General features: G+C 41.5%; 1 long non-coding RNA gene across 3 annotated transcripts; it reads left to right on the forward strand.

Annotated features, from left to right (window-relative positions):
• The first annotated feature begins 128 nt into the window (after nucleotides 1–128).
• Nucleotides 129–13,343, forward strand: LOC129205399 (uncharacterized). Of its 3 annotated transcripts, none has more exons than XR_008576710.1 (7): nucleotides 129–184; nucleotides 1,422–1,514; nucleotides 4,439–4,510; nucleotides 4,597–4,662; nucleotides 9,506–9,632; nucleotides 11,563–11,658; nucleotides 12,117–13,343. It is a non-coding gene; the product is annotated as an uncharacterized LOC129205399 (long non-coding RNA). The 3 variants fall into 3 exon arrangements; XR_008576711.1 differs by lacking the exon at nucleotides 129–184 and adding an exon at nucleotides 209–600; XR_008576712.1 differs by lacking the exon at nucleotides 4,439–4,510.
• Nucleotides 13,344–15,298: the final 1,955 nt, after the last annotated feature.

Raw genomic sequence — 15,298 nt, forward strand, 5'->3', positions numbered from 1 at the left:
CGGGGCTGAAGGAGCGGCGGCGGGCGGGGGGCGCGGCGGGGGGGCGGGAAGAAGGGGTGGGGGGCGGAGGCTGCGCCCACCGTCGTGCTGCCGCCCGTGCGGGTGAATGGGGCTCCGCGGCCCCGCGCGGGGGCGGGCCGGGCCGGGCCGGGCCGGGCCGGGGGTAGGACGGGTCGTTCCTCAGGTGAGGCAGCCGCTTCCCGGGGGACGCTGCTCAGCCCGTCCTCAGAAGAAGCGGTCGCCCGCGGCAGCTCCTTCCCCAGCGGCCCATTGTCCTGCGGGGCCGGGGGACAAGCAGGGCAGGGCAGGGCACCGCGGCGAGACCCTGCTATCGGCCCGCCCTCGGGCTGAGGGAAGCAGAACCGAGCCCTCCTCGGGTGGGCCCCGCCGGGGGGGCCCGTACCGCGACCTGGCGCCCGGGAGCCTCCCCGGAGCGGCGGGGCGGGCGAGGGGTGGGTTGGGCTCCCGATGAGCCGCGTCCCGGCCGGCGGAGCTCGGCGCCTCTCGGGGCTTCGTGCTCGCCAAGGCCGGTTCCGTGCGTCAGCAGACCGCTTCCCCTTCCTCACCCCGGCCCCTCTGCACCGCGGTCTGTCTGCCCAGGTAACCGGTACAGCGGGTGTAGGAAAGAAGTCACGTAACCCGCGCAGCCCGCTGCGTGAGCCCGGCAGGTAAACTGCTGTGGGTTTCTGCGAGTGCCCCTCTGTGCCCTCGGCAGCGTGTGGCCTAAGACACGTTTTCAGAAAGACAGGAAGGCTGTTTCAGCTTCGCATTTTTCACTGGCCCCGCGTCTGTGCCAAATACAGATGTACATTTTGCTTTTGGTACTCCCAGCGGAGCCAACACACGGCATGCGTAACTTTAACCCAGCTCCTGTTCAGCTCATTTCTGTCAAGCACCAAATACCTGTTCTCTTTCATCTCCCTTAATAGAAGTGATGAGCAATTTCCAATGACGTTAAGGCATCTTAGTGCTTCTGCCACTCTGATTTCATTTTTCTCTAACAAATACCATTGTTTTCTAGTTTTGAGTTATTTAAAATGTATTGGAGGTGAGAAATAAATGCATATATACCTTCTTTATAAATTTCTAGAGCTTTAGATATGAAAAGGTAAAGAATTTTAGAAATATATATATATAGCTTCTTTATATTTTTATCTAGGTTTCACAAACTTAGGGGGTTTACTGTGAATCTCAGCTATTTGACACTATGCGTACAACCTCTTCCTTGATCAGTACAGTACCTGAGACGGGGTCATCTACCGTCAGTTAATGGTGTCAGTAACGCAGTAAGAGAGGAGCTAGTCAATGAAAAAAATGGTCAATTGTTAGAAAATACTAATTCAGGAAAAAGGACAGGCTCTGAAACTGAAGCTAATGAATAACAGTTTAGTAAGAAAATTAACATGTTTTTACTGGCACAGGGATGATGTCAATGAAAATGTTGCCGTAGAGGTGAATCACAAAAAGCAGATGAGTAATCAGAAGAAAAGCAGCAGCATACTCTTAAAAATTAGGTGGGTACCTTTGACAACAATGTAAATGCAGTCTGAAAAAGGGGACACAATTGAATCTGTTAAATAAATTTACCTTAATTGCTTTCAGCAAATACTGAGGACTCTAATGACTGACAGTGGACCTCAGTTCTTAAGGAATCAGGAATTTTCTAAGATCTGGGCTTCCTATCACCAGAACATTCTCCAAATAAAAGGAGTGAAAAGTATCTTGAAGGCAGCCAAACATAAACGTTAAGATCTATATCTAACTGATATATCTAAGTATCTCTATAGATATACATCTGATGGGCTTCAGCAGATACATCAGTAAAAGGAATGGCAGAGACAGAAGAATTATTTTGTTCTAAGATCCCAGTTGTTCTATACCAGAAAAAAAAATCAGGACATAATGTGACTGTTCTGATATGGCTGTTTGGTCATATTAGTCAAATCTAAAAGAAGTTTCAGTGTGACAGGTATATAAAAACCACTGAAAGTGTGCCTGGGTTACAAGTCTGCCCGAGAGGGAAAGAAAATAGCCAGAAGCTGTTAGTCCCGCAAAGTAACTATTATCATTATTTGTGTTATATTACTTGGTGTTCTTAGCCAAATCAGATATGGTCATAGCTGGATTTCTCAAGACATACTCTGTGGTACAATAGAATTTGTAAAAATGCCAGAAGAATCATTTTGCATGCTGGCATCGCAGATGTCACCAAGTGCAAAGTCATTCTGGACGCTAGCTTAGTCAAAAATCCCATTGAATTAATCTGTAACAAAATACTAAATCTGCAGTAACTCATATTAGCAGTTATATGAGAAGGAGGGGAGCCAAAATGATATAGGGCAGAAATCAATTATAAATGTTGAGTGCCTTTTTCTTTCCAGGTCAATTTAGCGATGTTATTGTCAAGAAATTAAAGTAGTCTAGGAGAAGAATGAGTTAGTGTCGTGTACATGTTTATGATACTGAATTATGCATTGAGCAATCTGTGATCTCTTGTAGCGGGCCTGCGTGTTCTCGGGCTGTAATTGTTCGATGTGTCCAAGTCACTTGGTGCGATTCTGCCGTTACCCTTCTTGCTGACGGGATCCTCTGGCGGCACAGCATGGGTGTTAATGCCCTCTGCACCACCTCCCACCGCTCTCCCTTCTTCTGGCAGCGTCAGAACCAATGTGGCAGAAAGCCTTCGTAGCTGGTGGTGTCACGCTAATAACCTGAGGCCCCTGACAATTTAAGAGGCAGAGCCATGTAATGGCTTTCCTAATCTGTGTCCGAGGACCATGTTCATGCCCTCCTTGCTCTGGATCCCAGCAGCTCAGAATACCCCAAAGCCACATTGCATCCCTCCCTCTTGCATTTTCTGCTGCTTGGCTGCAACCGAGGACTGGAGTTCAGATGTTTCCAAAGGCTAACCCAGCCCAGGTTGAGCAGTATGATGTGCCTCCTCTCCAAGCAACCCGACTAATGAAGGCTTTTTGAATGCTAGAGAAATGGCTCACCCAGGCATAAACCAGAAGAGAATGTGTTTCTGTTTAGTATCAGCCAGATGCAAGAGGTTTGGCAGGCTACTCCTGAGCAAACCCAGCCCAGTCCGTCGCATCACATCAGCATGGATCACCCTTAATGCAGGGTTATGAGGAGGATGCGTGACTAATGTTCTGGAGACATTAGGGGAATCCAAAAGCTTCAAAAAGCAGAGTAATCCTTCCCCTCACAGTGAGGTTTCCCCAATCTTCTCTGAAACGATCTCCCGCTTTGTTTCTTTGGAAAGTCTGTTTGTATTTAAGAGGAAAAAGTAGCTGAGATCTTCATATGTCTTACGACAGCTAGTGTCCTAGAACAGCAGCACTTAGATCACTGTGGCCATCTCTGATGATCTGTAAATAGCATAATGCAGGATACACAGTTAGAGAGGTTTCTGGAGTGGGGGAAGTGGGTTTTTCTGGTGGTTTTGGTTTCTTGGACTCTATTGTTCTTTTTACTTAATGTGTCTAGAGTTTGGTTTTTTAATATGTAGGAAAAGATTTTTTTATTTCACTTCTTTGGATTATTTTCTGTAGAACTAGTATAGAAAGAAAATGCAACGTACTATGTAATAGAAGTGAGAGAATTGCAACACCAAAGCGTGAGCTTTCTCTCTGGTGATAGTGAAGGGCTTTCCAAAAATGGTGGGCTCAAAGGAAATGGCTTTTGACAGCACACTCCTGTTAGCATCTAAGATTATCAAAACAGAAGTGATTTAAGTAATTTAATATATTATTCTCATCGCTAATTACGTTAATCTAATTTATAAATGCATCTTCTGCTCTGGACCAGGCACAGAGCTGATGCCTGAACCAATTCCATGAGGTCATGGTTAGTTGAACAAGATGAGGATCAGACTACTATATAGATAGTTAAAACATACTGGCTGGTATAATTCTTCCTGTCCTCTTCTTTCCTTCCCTCACCCCCAAGTCATTTTCAATTTCAGGTTGCCGTGAGTCAGCCAACTGCTGAAGTGTTGCATAGCAGACCATTAAAGGAAATGCTTTCAACCAAAAACTCTTTAGCTTTATTTTATTTATGAAATTATGCAGTATTTCTCAACCATCTTCTGGGGGAGGGGGAGTAAGCTATCTCTAAAATTCTTTCAGAAAGCTAAAATACACAATTATTGGCATGACTCAGCAGATAACAACAATAGCCAGCAAGGTCTTTTCTTAACAGAATAATATTTGTGTTTTGTTGTAAAAAAGGCAAAACAACATCACCAGAAAAGGAAGCAAATCTTTTCCTATCAAACACAGTCTTTTGAGTCCCGAATGTGAAGCTCAGTCTTCCTACCAGTATACCCTGCTCCTTGCTATACCAGTAAACAATTCATAGGTCTTCCATCATGCACCTCCGAAGAGGAATGAAAACCGCAGCTGAAGCTTTCCACTCTGCGTCTTTCCACCAGGGTTCCTAATCGCGCCCCTCGTACTGTCAAATAGCATCAGCAAATGTAACCACAAGCCTCTGTAGACGTATGGTATGTGTCTTTCAGTCTGTTCCCAGTAGACTCAAATATTTAAGTGAAAATTCCTTGAATAAAAAAGGATTGTTTTTTCCCCCTAGATTTATCAGGAAAAGAATTTGTATTGTGCTGCAGGCTATTCAGTGAGGACTGAAGTCTCTTTTTGTGTAAGTACTGTCTATCAAGTGTAAATCGATGCATTGTGTACCAAGTGTAAAAATGCTTTTCTGACACTCAGATAAATTATGATTGTTGTTTTGACCCTTGTCTTTCATTCACCTCCACTCAGTTGCTGACTTTTGTGGTTTCTGAGATGACATGTTGATTTAGGACCACTGCGATAGACCAATCTCATCTCTTCTTTCCATCTAATTCTATACTCTTATCCCCTAATGGTCTTATTTGCCACCAGTCTGCATTCTTCTTATGCATTACCAATAAAATTTATTCATTATGTTCTTTGCTCTCCCTTGCTAATGTCTTAGAACAAATTGTACTCTGCTGCTTTATCTTATGCTGGAGGAAAGTCCAGGCACAAATCTGGCCCAGGATTTGGTTAAGATTGTTTTGAGCCATCTTTTCTTACAGCTCCAGATGAGTTATGTTTTAAGTTTCTCAACCACAGCCAAGGATTTGGGCCATTATTAATTTGTTATTATTAATAATTGTTAAGTGCCTACAGTGCACTTGTAGCATAAAGAAGGGCAGCCTTCTTGCCTAAAAGAGCTATTGCTCTAAGGGGATGTCTACGCTGCAGTCTCCCATATCTGAGCTAGCTTTAAAATACTTAGCTGGTACCAGTTATCTGGTACATTCTAGCTGAAACCGCACCGAGTTCTGCAAGCGGCTGCTCATCAAGCTTCGTGGCCCTGACAGAGATTTGACTTTACCAGAGCATGTTCACTGTACCATACCCCTTCATTCTGTCCGAGTTAAGGTAGGCAGATGCCAAAGGAGATGGTGCAGCCTTTCGGTTGGAAGCCTGTACCAAATTTCACCAATTAAAGCTACCTTGCACTTTGCAATTTATCTTTAATGGATTAAAAAAAAAAAAAAGCAAAACAAACCCCAACAAACTAAAACAATTGCAAGACACCTTGTGAAAGCCTGGGAATATTCTACTCTGACTCCACTGCAAAGATGTTCTGTCTTTTGACCATCTTCCTCCTTTCTCCTGCCTTCTATTTTAGATGACTGACAACACGCTTACTATTGCTGGTTAGTTTCCATTCACTGCAAAGTTGGAATAACTTACGATGAAAGTACTGTCCCAGTTATAGATGAATGACAACACTTTTACTATAGCTGGTTAGTTTCCACTGACTGCAAAGTTGGAATAACTTGCAATAAAAATAATGTCCCGATTATAGATGAATGACAAAGCTTTTGCTATTGTGAGTGACCGCCTGGGGACTGCAAAGCTGGAAGTAACTTACAGTACAAATATTGTTCCGATAAAGGTAGAAGCTTAGTAAGATGATGATAACCTCTTTACTCCTTTCCAGCACTGCAGATTTTGCTTTCTGGCAATAGCTATAGCCAACTCCATAATTTGGATTTCAAATTTAGTAAGTGATAAATCATGCATGAGACCCAAAATATACAAAGCAGCAGTTGCAAAAATATTCTTCTTCAGTATTTTAGAAAGAACATCACAAAAATGTTTGCCAAATGAATTAATGTTGCTATAAAAAGACATGTGAAGAAATGAGCTCTTAAGAGATTACAACACTAACACATGCCATTATTATTACTATAACTAGTGAGCAACAATTTCAAAATTCAGATATACTCTCCAAAATCAATGAGAAGGAATTCCTTTCAATTGGCCCTAAGTCACGCTTCCAGGACGAGGGATCTGTATCTCGCCAATAATCACTCTCTCTGCTGAGTATTTATTCTCCACTTCCTCTGTTAGTTCAGTTCCCATGTTTCACAAATACAAGCCCATAAACAGTGATGGATTTTGTCCTGCTCCTTCCAGCCTCAGACAGAACAGAACCGTCTCGTGCCCTATTTCCTATTTCACGGGGGTTTTTTTCTAAACAACTTGTACTGATTGTTTGCCACTGACTGGCAATGGTGCAGCCAGGAATTTAGGTACCACTGTCAACCAACTGCTTTCCCAGCATACCACTCACTAAAAGTACTGCTGGAGATTCTACTTTAAAAAAAAAAAAAAAGGTTTTCATAGGAATATGGCCTTTTTCGAACACTTGCTGAAAGCTGGGGTTTCTAACTGGCTAGTAAGAAAGCATTGCTCTTCTGGAGAACATAAAGAAATCGAAATAGGAAAAGACCAATAAAGAAATGTTCCTCACTAGACTGTTTCCAGAGTTTTGTTTAAAAAACAACCTTATACTCTCTGGAATCCATTTCACTGTCAGGAAGATCTTCTTTGTAAAACTCTCCTTGTTTCTCTTAGGCCTACTATGCTTAGATAAATTTCCCTGTATTTTTCTGTTCTAAATAGCTGTAAATTTTATCATTGGCTTCTTCAGACATCAGCTATCCCTAAAACATCAACTGCTCTGTCACTAAAGAAGATTTTTCAATGTTCCCATAGCTCGGTTTCTCAAAAGCCTCCACTATCATTTTGTGGCTTTGTTCTAAGCTCCCTCCAATGTTTGCAGTGCTGGGTGTGCAAAACTCATGTCTTTATTTAAGGTGCAGCCAACTGCTCTTTGCTTCTGAACATGGAAGCAGAAATCACATTTCACTACACTATTTCCACTAGGGTTGTTGTCACTCTAAAAGATTCTTGCAGATTTATAATAAAAACCAGGTAGCAGCAACCATGTGAAGACAGACTGATCTATAACCCTAAAGGATGCTCAGACAATCATTTTATTTAATTGTCACGACTGGCTGAACATTTCTAACCTTCTAATTGTGAATAGAGGTTGCCTTGTGCAGCGAAATGACTCTTACAACAATGAACCATTCATTCTGCTGTGACTACACCAGTGGGTGGAGGGGAAGTGCCAGCTTTGTAATGTTTGAAATTATTATTATTATTAAAACAACCGTACAACTAGGATATTGGCAGATCTGCAAAGAAATAAAAAGCCTTCCATCTCTTACCTGTTCATGGTTTAGAACCGCCCTAAGCTGGTAGCAACCATAACCATTAGCATCTGATAGGGTTGGTGAGTTCATACAATCGTCAGTAATACAAGCTGATGTGATGGTAAGAGAACGTGCTCAGGCAAAAAATGCTAGAACGATGAGAAGCCTGTCCCTTTCCACAAGAGGTGACTGATAGGGTGAAAAATGCCAAACTGAATGAGAAGTGATGCAAGAATTGCAAGCCTCTTCCTAACACCCAGCCGCAAGAGAAATCCTCATCTGCTCCTTTGAAGAAATGGCTGAGAACAAGAGCAGGAAAAGAAGTGTTATTTCAGCAAAAAGGTAGCAAGGTTTTAATGCTAAAAAAATGATAAAACCCTGTAGGAATTGATCAGCACTTTTCCTGAAAAAAGAACAATATATGGATCTGCAAAGGCAGGGAATGTATTTTTTTTTAAAAGAAATACTATATAATAGTGTTTCGTAGACCATCATTCTTGGCCTGATCCCAGAGAAACTATAATACCAAAGTCAGTCTGCCTCTGTAGAGGTGGGCTTTGCATTTATCGTTTTAATTTCTGTTTTAAACCCAAAGGTGGCCAGCTATTTATTCTGACAAAGCTGCTCTGCATCACCCTTAACTTCATCGTGGAAGCTCAAAAGAAGTTTTTAAGAGGACACATGACAAGGTTCATTTGACAAAAACCATCATTCACTTCACATGCTTCTCTGCAATTTGGAAGAGATGGTGTGTTTGGAGGACAGCTGAAAGGGGAGTTGTGCCCCCCATCCCATCGAAGTGCGGGGATTCCTGCTTCGTAACGGTCCTTTTGGGTTGACTATGCTCGCTGTAACTTGGAGCAGACTGGAAATGCTGAAAGCCGTGCTTGGGAAGGGAGAGGAGCCAGATAAAGCACAGAAGATGAACTAGCCCCAGGGGCCCTAGGGGGATTTCATACATGAATCAGGTCATATTAGGTCAAAGCACATCACTAGCAGTGATGCCTTCAACCCTGAACAAAATGAGACTAAAAGCATTGCTTTGGACTCCTTGCCTGTGACTTGTGCGAAGATGTAGAAAATGTCACCCTAGTAAACAAGTATAATTGGCTGCACTCATACGTTAAATAAGAAAGCGATGTTCTTGCCTCCACTTACATATGGATCCCTGAGGAAAGCCTGAAGCGGTTGATTTTTTTCGGGAAGATCAGCCTGGTACATACTGCAGGAAGGTCTTGGACACAGGAGCTCTGCTTGAGCACAGCTCAATGAATGCACTTAACTCTATAAAGCTCTTCATTTGTAGTATTTTCAGGTGCCTTTTGGAATGGATCTTTTAACTGATAGAAACAAGCAAATTATCCTCATTATCTCTGCATTACGGTCTCACCCATGACGATGTGATGCTGGTTTATATGCTACACAACTATCTGAGCATGTTGCTTTCTGTGTAAGCTGGACCTTTAGCACATGTAAATCAGATGAGACTGACCCACATAAGCTGTGACCTTACAACAGGGCATTTCCTCTTCCCTTTGCTTTCAAACAGCAGCTCGTATTTTCATCTACATGAAGATCTTTTACATCAATTACATCTGAATTTTATGCTGTAATTAAGATCCCTTTGCACCAAAAAAGTGGTTCAAAATGCATTAATTACATTAAATAAGCACATGAGACTGCCTTGCAGCTTTTGTTCCCCGTCTAAGAATTTTGTGAAGCTAGCTGCAATTCACAAAATTGCTCAGCTTCATAAGCATTTCTCCCTCAAATTCTCTGACTTTCACCTTTTGCACATCTTTCTGGTTTCTGTGAGGGCTCTCAAGCAGTCACAAATGCGTTTCTGTTCCTATATCCTACTACGTACATTTGCTAAATCCTTTGCAACAGGTTTTCCTCAAAAGCTAAGAACTTTCCATAACCTAGTTTTTACCTATCCAGTTCTGCAGACGTACTCTCCTGAGATGCTGACCTCACTTGTTTAACGATTTCTATCCAGCTACTGCATTCTGAACAGCAGCTATATGAAGGAGTTCTGACCGACTGTAAGAACCAGGGAAAGGCTCATGTAAGTGTATTCCAAGGACTTAAATGTAAGAGCAGAACATCCACAATGCAATTAAAAAAAGATTCATCTTAACTCCTCAGTATTGCATCTTCATTCTCTCTTCTCCTGTTATTATGTAAATAAACTCTTTGTTTAATGTTAAATTTATTACTACAGCTGTGAAATCAGTTAAGAGTTTTAGATGGGTACAGAAACTACAGAGTAATTGCACAGCGGTGGTCATTAGTAGAGGAAGACAGAAAGGAATGCTTAGTTGGGAACAGTGGTCTTCCAGAATTCATCAAAATGCCAAGAGTTCTGAATATTCACCTCGAAAGACAGAATTTTTGCTGCTATTTCACTTTACCGTGACTTTGTCCAGATGGGAGTATCATGCAGAATTCTGCTTTGCTGGATTCTGGTGTCTTTAGCACAATGGTAATAGACGATGAAGAATCCCTGCGCTCACCAAAACCAGATCATTTGCAAAGCTGACTGGGAATCTTTGTACAAGAAAAGGGAAAGGTTAGAAGCGATGATCACATGAACCACAAATCGTAATCCATGTCCAGAATACACGGCTAGGTTGGAGGGATAGATCTGATAATGCTATATACTGTGTTCTCCCTCTGCGCTGCCTGTTAAGCTCCTATGTGATGGAAGGAAAGATCTTGGCAGTCTTTGGTTTCATGCCTGTCATTACCATGACACTGCCATACGTTCCCTTCAGCATTGTGTATGTCTTCCTTTACCTCTCAGCAGCAGCAACATCAGTTACTCAACAGGAAATGTCTCGAAATAAGCTTTTCATTTGAGGAGTCTGCCAAAATGAAAACACTTTTAGAAAGAGACAACTGATCTCATAAACAGAAATAAATCTAAAATTAACTGAAACCAAAATCACATGTTTCCCCCCCTACGCCCCCACCCAGGTCTCTTGGTGTTGGGAATCTTAAGCTGTACTCTCCATTCTGAAACTAAATTAGACTCGCAGTCTGAAAACCAACCTCAGACTCAAACTTTGGTGGAGCAGCTTGAAATGATACGTTCTATACTTAGCTATAAATGCACAACTTTAGATTCCTCTGTACTCATAAGTTGTTTCCTAGAAACAAAATCTTATGATTTCAGTTCAATTCGATTGTGTATTTTAATTAATTCTCTAATCTTTCTCTGGAAGCAAATCATCAAATAGAAGAGGCATCTGCACCGTTCTAATTGACTTAAATAGAAATAATAAATGCACAACCTTTGGGTTGATTGGACACCTGGATTATTTCTCACTGAGAAAAATAATACAGCTATCCGCAAGCAAATTTTGGGAAGAGAAAAAGTGGTAATTTCATTAACAAAGCATTAGAAAAAAAGTAGGCTAGAATCACGCACATTTACTAGGTAGAGCCTCCATCCATCCACCGTTAGGGCTTTACTTTGAAGACCAAAATGAAACAGCAACAGTTTGTTTCTTTCAGAGATTTCTGTAATAGAGAGGGTAGGATCCGGTCTGTGTAGCTAGCTATAGACTAGGAATCCTTCTGAATAAAATACACCAGGAAATACGTTTGCCATCTTTATTCCTTCTGACTGAAATAATCCCACTGAAATCAATTTCTTTTTTTTCCAGAGAGAATAGGTTTACATTTTATTAACAGGATAATACTATCATTACACCTAGAAAGCAAGAAGCCTTTCCAAAAAAAAAAAAAGTACCTTGAACTAATTTTTGCAGAATACAGACCATTTACTCAGCAAAATTAATCTCTTGTACTTGGAATTTCATGTACAAAACGCAAACCTCATGAACGATTCCCATAAGGATTCATTTAACAGGCTTCATTATGTGGAAAGGGTAGAAAGCAACCGAAAACCTAAAATGGCTGCTCGGCATTATGTTGTTCTGTGGCTGCTAGCGTGATTTACAACTATGCATTTTCTGCTCTTGTTTCTTTAGCTTAGTGCTGAATTATAAATGAACAACCGGATCTTGGGATTCTTCTTCTAGTTCGAAAATAAAATTAACCGGATCGAGGGACAGTTTTCTAACACAGTAAGTCAATGAATTCTTTATAAGAAAATACAGTATTTGGAGAAAAAGACCCCAGCCCCTCTCAGACCTTTCAGTTTTCCTCTTAAATGAAGAGTAAAGACAGCTAGATGCAAAACCAGAGCACACAATTACACGTAAGCTAGTTTGATGCAGTTTGAGTAACTGTGTGGATAAATGATTCACAATGGTTTGTGTGAACAAATATTTAAGCAACTGAAAGGTGACTCGTATGCTTTGCCTTGATTTGAACGTACACACGCAGTAAATTTGTCTACTGACGTTGGTATTTGACAGGACGTGCAATCTGCAAAATCCCCTTCGGTCTTCCTGACAATATGTATCTCTCTGCCTGCTTAACAGTTGTGGTCCGTATCTGTTATTAAATAATGTACGCAAGTGCTGCAATCTTGTCCCACAAATGAATCATGAATAATTACTGAGCTTTTTTTTTTTAATAGATGATGCAAGCCCCTGGCTCAGGGGCTTGCTGTCTACCTCAATCATGGGCTAAAAAGATTGAAAATAATACACAACACCAGAAATTAGGGAGGAGTCTGGCGCCATTCAGTGCTAAAGGCCTGAGAGAAGACATTGATATGAAGGAAGAGGAGACAAAACTATGTTCAAAGTCAAGAGGACGTCAACACCAAAGACCCATCTCAGTTTTACTTTCCTACTGGATGCAACCTCAAGACCTGCTGGAGGGAGAATCACCTCTGTGCATGTAGCCAGTCCTTGCTGTATTTCTAGGTGTCTCATAGCTTGACCTGAGTTTTTAACATTAAACAGATGCATATCTAGGTAGGTCCTAAGAGATGCGTTTTTATTTTTTTGCATCCTCCAACCACAACCACCAAAATAGCTCTCGGGCCATCAACTACGGCCCTGGGGAACAGGGAAGGTTCTTCAGCTCTCTCCTTGTATTACAGGCCCGGATTAGGCTGATTTAGCCTTATTTTTTGTAAATAAGGCACCAGGATCTGCCAGCAACATTCCTCTCATTTTATCTGATCTCATAAGAATTATTTTTAGTAAGAACTGGTTTGCCCTGAAAGAAAGCTATTCTCTAAAAAAAGCTTTGTACACTTAAGACATATGGGACAGAAGGAAGCCTGCATCTAGCATTACATTTTTTTTCAGTCACCAGAAAAACCCTGAAATTGCCCTTTTTAGCAAGCAGAAAAGATAAATGGGTTGGTTCTGAATCAAAAAATAATAGATATGCCTTGTGCCATTCTTGACAACCTTTTCTGAAGCCTCATTAGCTCACAGAACACATGCACAACTCCTACCGCTTTTTATAAGAAAGTTACACAGGTATAATTCCACCAAAATAACAGTTGAATAGCTGTAGTAGAATGGGAGCTATTTCTGTCGCTTCTCTCACAAAAAATTAATTGAAATAAATACTTTACAGCAGCAGCAACATCAGCCAGTCCCCGCTTCCGACAAGCTTACAAGCACTGCAGACGTTGCTTAGGGTCATCATACTCTGTATTTTGGTACACAGACTTAGTGAATGGCATGCATGATATGCTTACTAAGCTACTTTGGATAAACATGGAAAAAATCTAGTGGTGCAGTTGTCACAGACCAGCATGGTTTCATGTGCTATGTGATTTGAAGGGAGATTCCTTTGCTGTGTGTCATTTACCTTTTATACACTGCTGTTGCTCAGTATTTCATAACCATTAATTCTTGGGATGCTCGCACTGTTATATACATATATGCATAAAAAAAATGAGAACTGTGCATTCTTATGTGATGTCACATTATAGTCCGCAAAAAGCTTTATTGCTCTTTACCATGTTTGGGAACAAAGGGAAAGGGATGCCAATGACGTATGTCTCACGTTAGAACAATTTCCTTTTCACACTTGGAAAACAGACCTCCTCTCTTTTACTTACGTTTTATGTACACACGCATAGCCTTGGGATGTCAGGATCCGAGAAAAAAAAAAACTCTCTTATGTTTCATATGTAAGTCAGCCACAGCCGTGGTCATGTGCTAAATGATAAATAAGCCGGTGAGGTGAAGTCAGCAAAAACTGTCATGAGTTAATTTTTAACTTTATTTCTTAAGCCATGATCCTGCAAGTCATAGTGATCTTTGAGTAGGTTGGGCTCTGTCACACATGAATTAACTGCTGGCATAAGTGATACAACAGCAAACAGCATCCTAGATTGTAAATGTCTTTGGGAGAAGAACTGTTTGTGTCTGTCCAGTGTATCACACACAAAGACCTCGCTGATGACTGCCTTTCCTGGCACACCTGTAATGCACACGCTATGCTTCAGTTACCGTTAATTCATTAAATCAGTTGACACTGCGGGGAGAGAATTATGATATTTAGCATACGACGGGGATTCAGGGTAACGCGGGATCTGTTCCTCCCTCCTGTTCCCCCTGTGGTACTCTGAAACCGCTCTCCGACGCCTCTGTGCCTCCGTTTCTGCCCACACGGTAATAACTTCCCCCTCTTAGGAAGACTGAGAGACCGTAAATGTGTTTAAGGAGAACTGAGGTCTTCGGTTGCAATTTTCAAAGTAGACGTAGCTATTTTATAAAGTCAGTTGTGACATTATGGATAATAAAGATAAGGCTTCCTGTAGCTGAGGTTTAAGCTCTCCATTTAAGTCGCTGTGTTCTGGCTGAATGACAGTACTACAATATTAGCAAGTACTAACTACGTTAGCTGAAAGTTACCATGCTGGGTATCCACCTCACCTGAATACTTTTGGATAATTCTAGCCAAAGTAACCCTGGCAAGAAATGAGGATACTGTTTTGCCTTAAAAAGTCACATCCTTTGCAGAAATCCTAGCCCGTCCTTACTCTGAAGGAGGAAGGGATCGCGAATGCTGATACCAAGGAGGCACCTTTTGCTGCTGTTGGCAGCTGGAACACGGCAGTGGTGAGGATTGCAACGTGAAGCTGAAAGGAAACTGAGAAACAGGGATGGAGACAAGGAGATGTAAGGGTAAGAGGGGGAGAAATGGGGCCTGTAAGAAGGAAAACCTAGAGGGACTAGGAGCTGAACACTGCAAAGCTGTGTTAAGAGCTGACTCTGTGCCTAGCTGTGTTCCTCCCAGAATCTGGAACAGAACCCAGGATTTCTGATATGCGGTATTTTTTCTCCTTTTCCTACTGAGATCCACTAAAGAAAAAGTTAATATCTTGTCTCCTTGCAGCCTGCACAGAGGATGATATGCTTCTACATAGTAAGAGGCATCCATGGACCTCTGCTTCAATCTGTGGATCTGGAATTCCAACCCTTCCAATGAAACAAAGGGAACTAAACATGGTAACATGTAAAAGGATTAACTGTCCTTCCTTAAAAAGCTACAAAATTCTTTTAATATATATATATATGCACATGTGTGTGTGTTTGTGTATATATATACACACATAAACTAGTTTGAAAGGAATTTGTAATGTCAATGCATTCAGCAAATAGGAAATACAAGAATTGATGTTGACCTTGCAACCATTGTTCATCCGCTTTTACCACTTGCATTTTTATACCACCTTTATTTCTGCCACCTCATGCAGAGGTTCCTCCAAGTCATCTGGTGCACAGGAATTACTTCAACCTTTTATTATTAGCACTAATAAGTATTCGTATCGCGGTAGTCCCTAAG

Source organism: Grus americana, chromosome 3 (genome assembly GCF_028858705.1).
Source record: "Grus americana isolate bGruAme1 chromosome 3, bGruAme1.mat, whole genome shotgun sequence".
In the NCBI taxonomy this organism is placed as follows: domain Eukaryota; kingdom Metazoa; phylum Chordata; class Aves; order Gruiformes; family Gruidae; genus Grus; species Grus americana.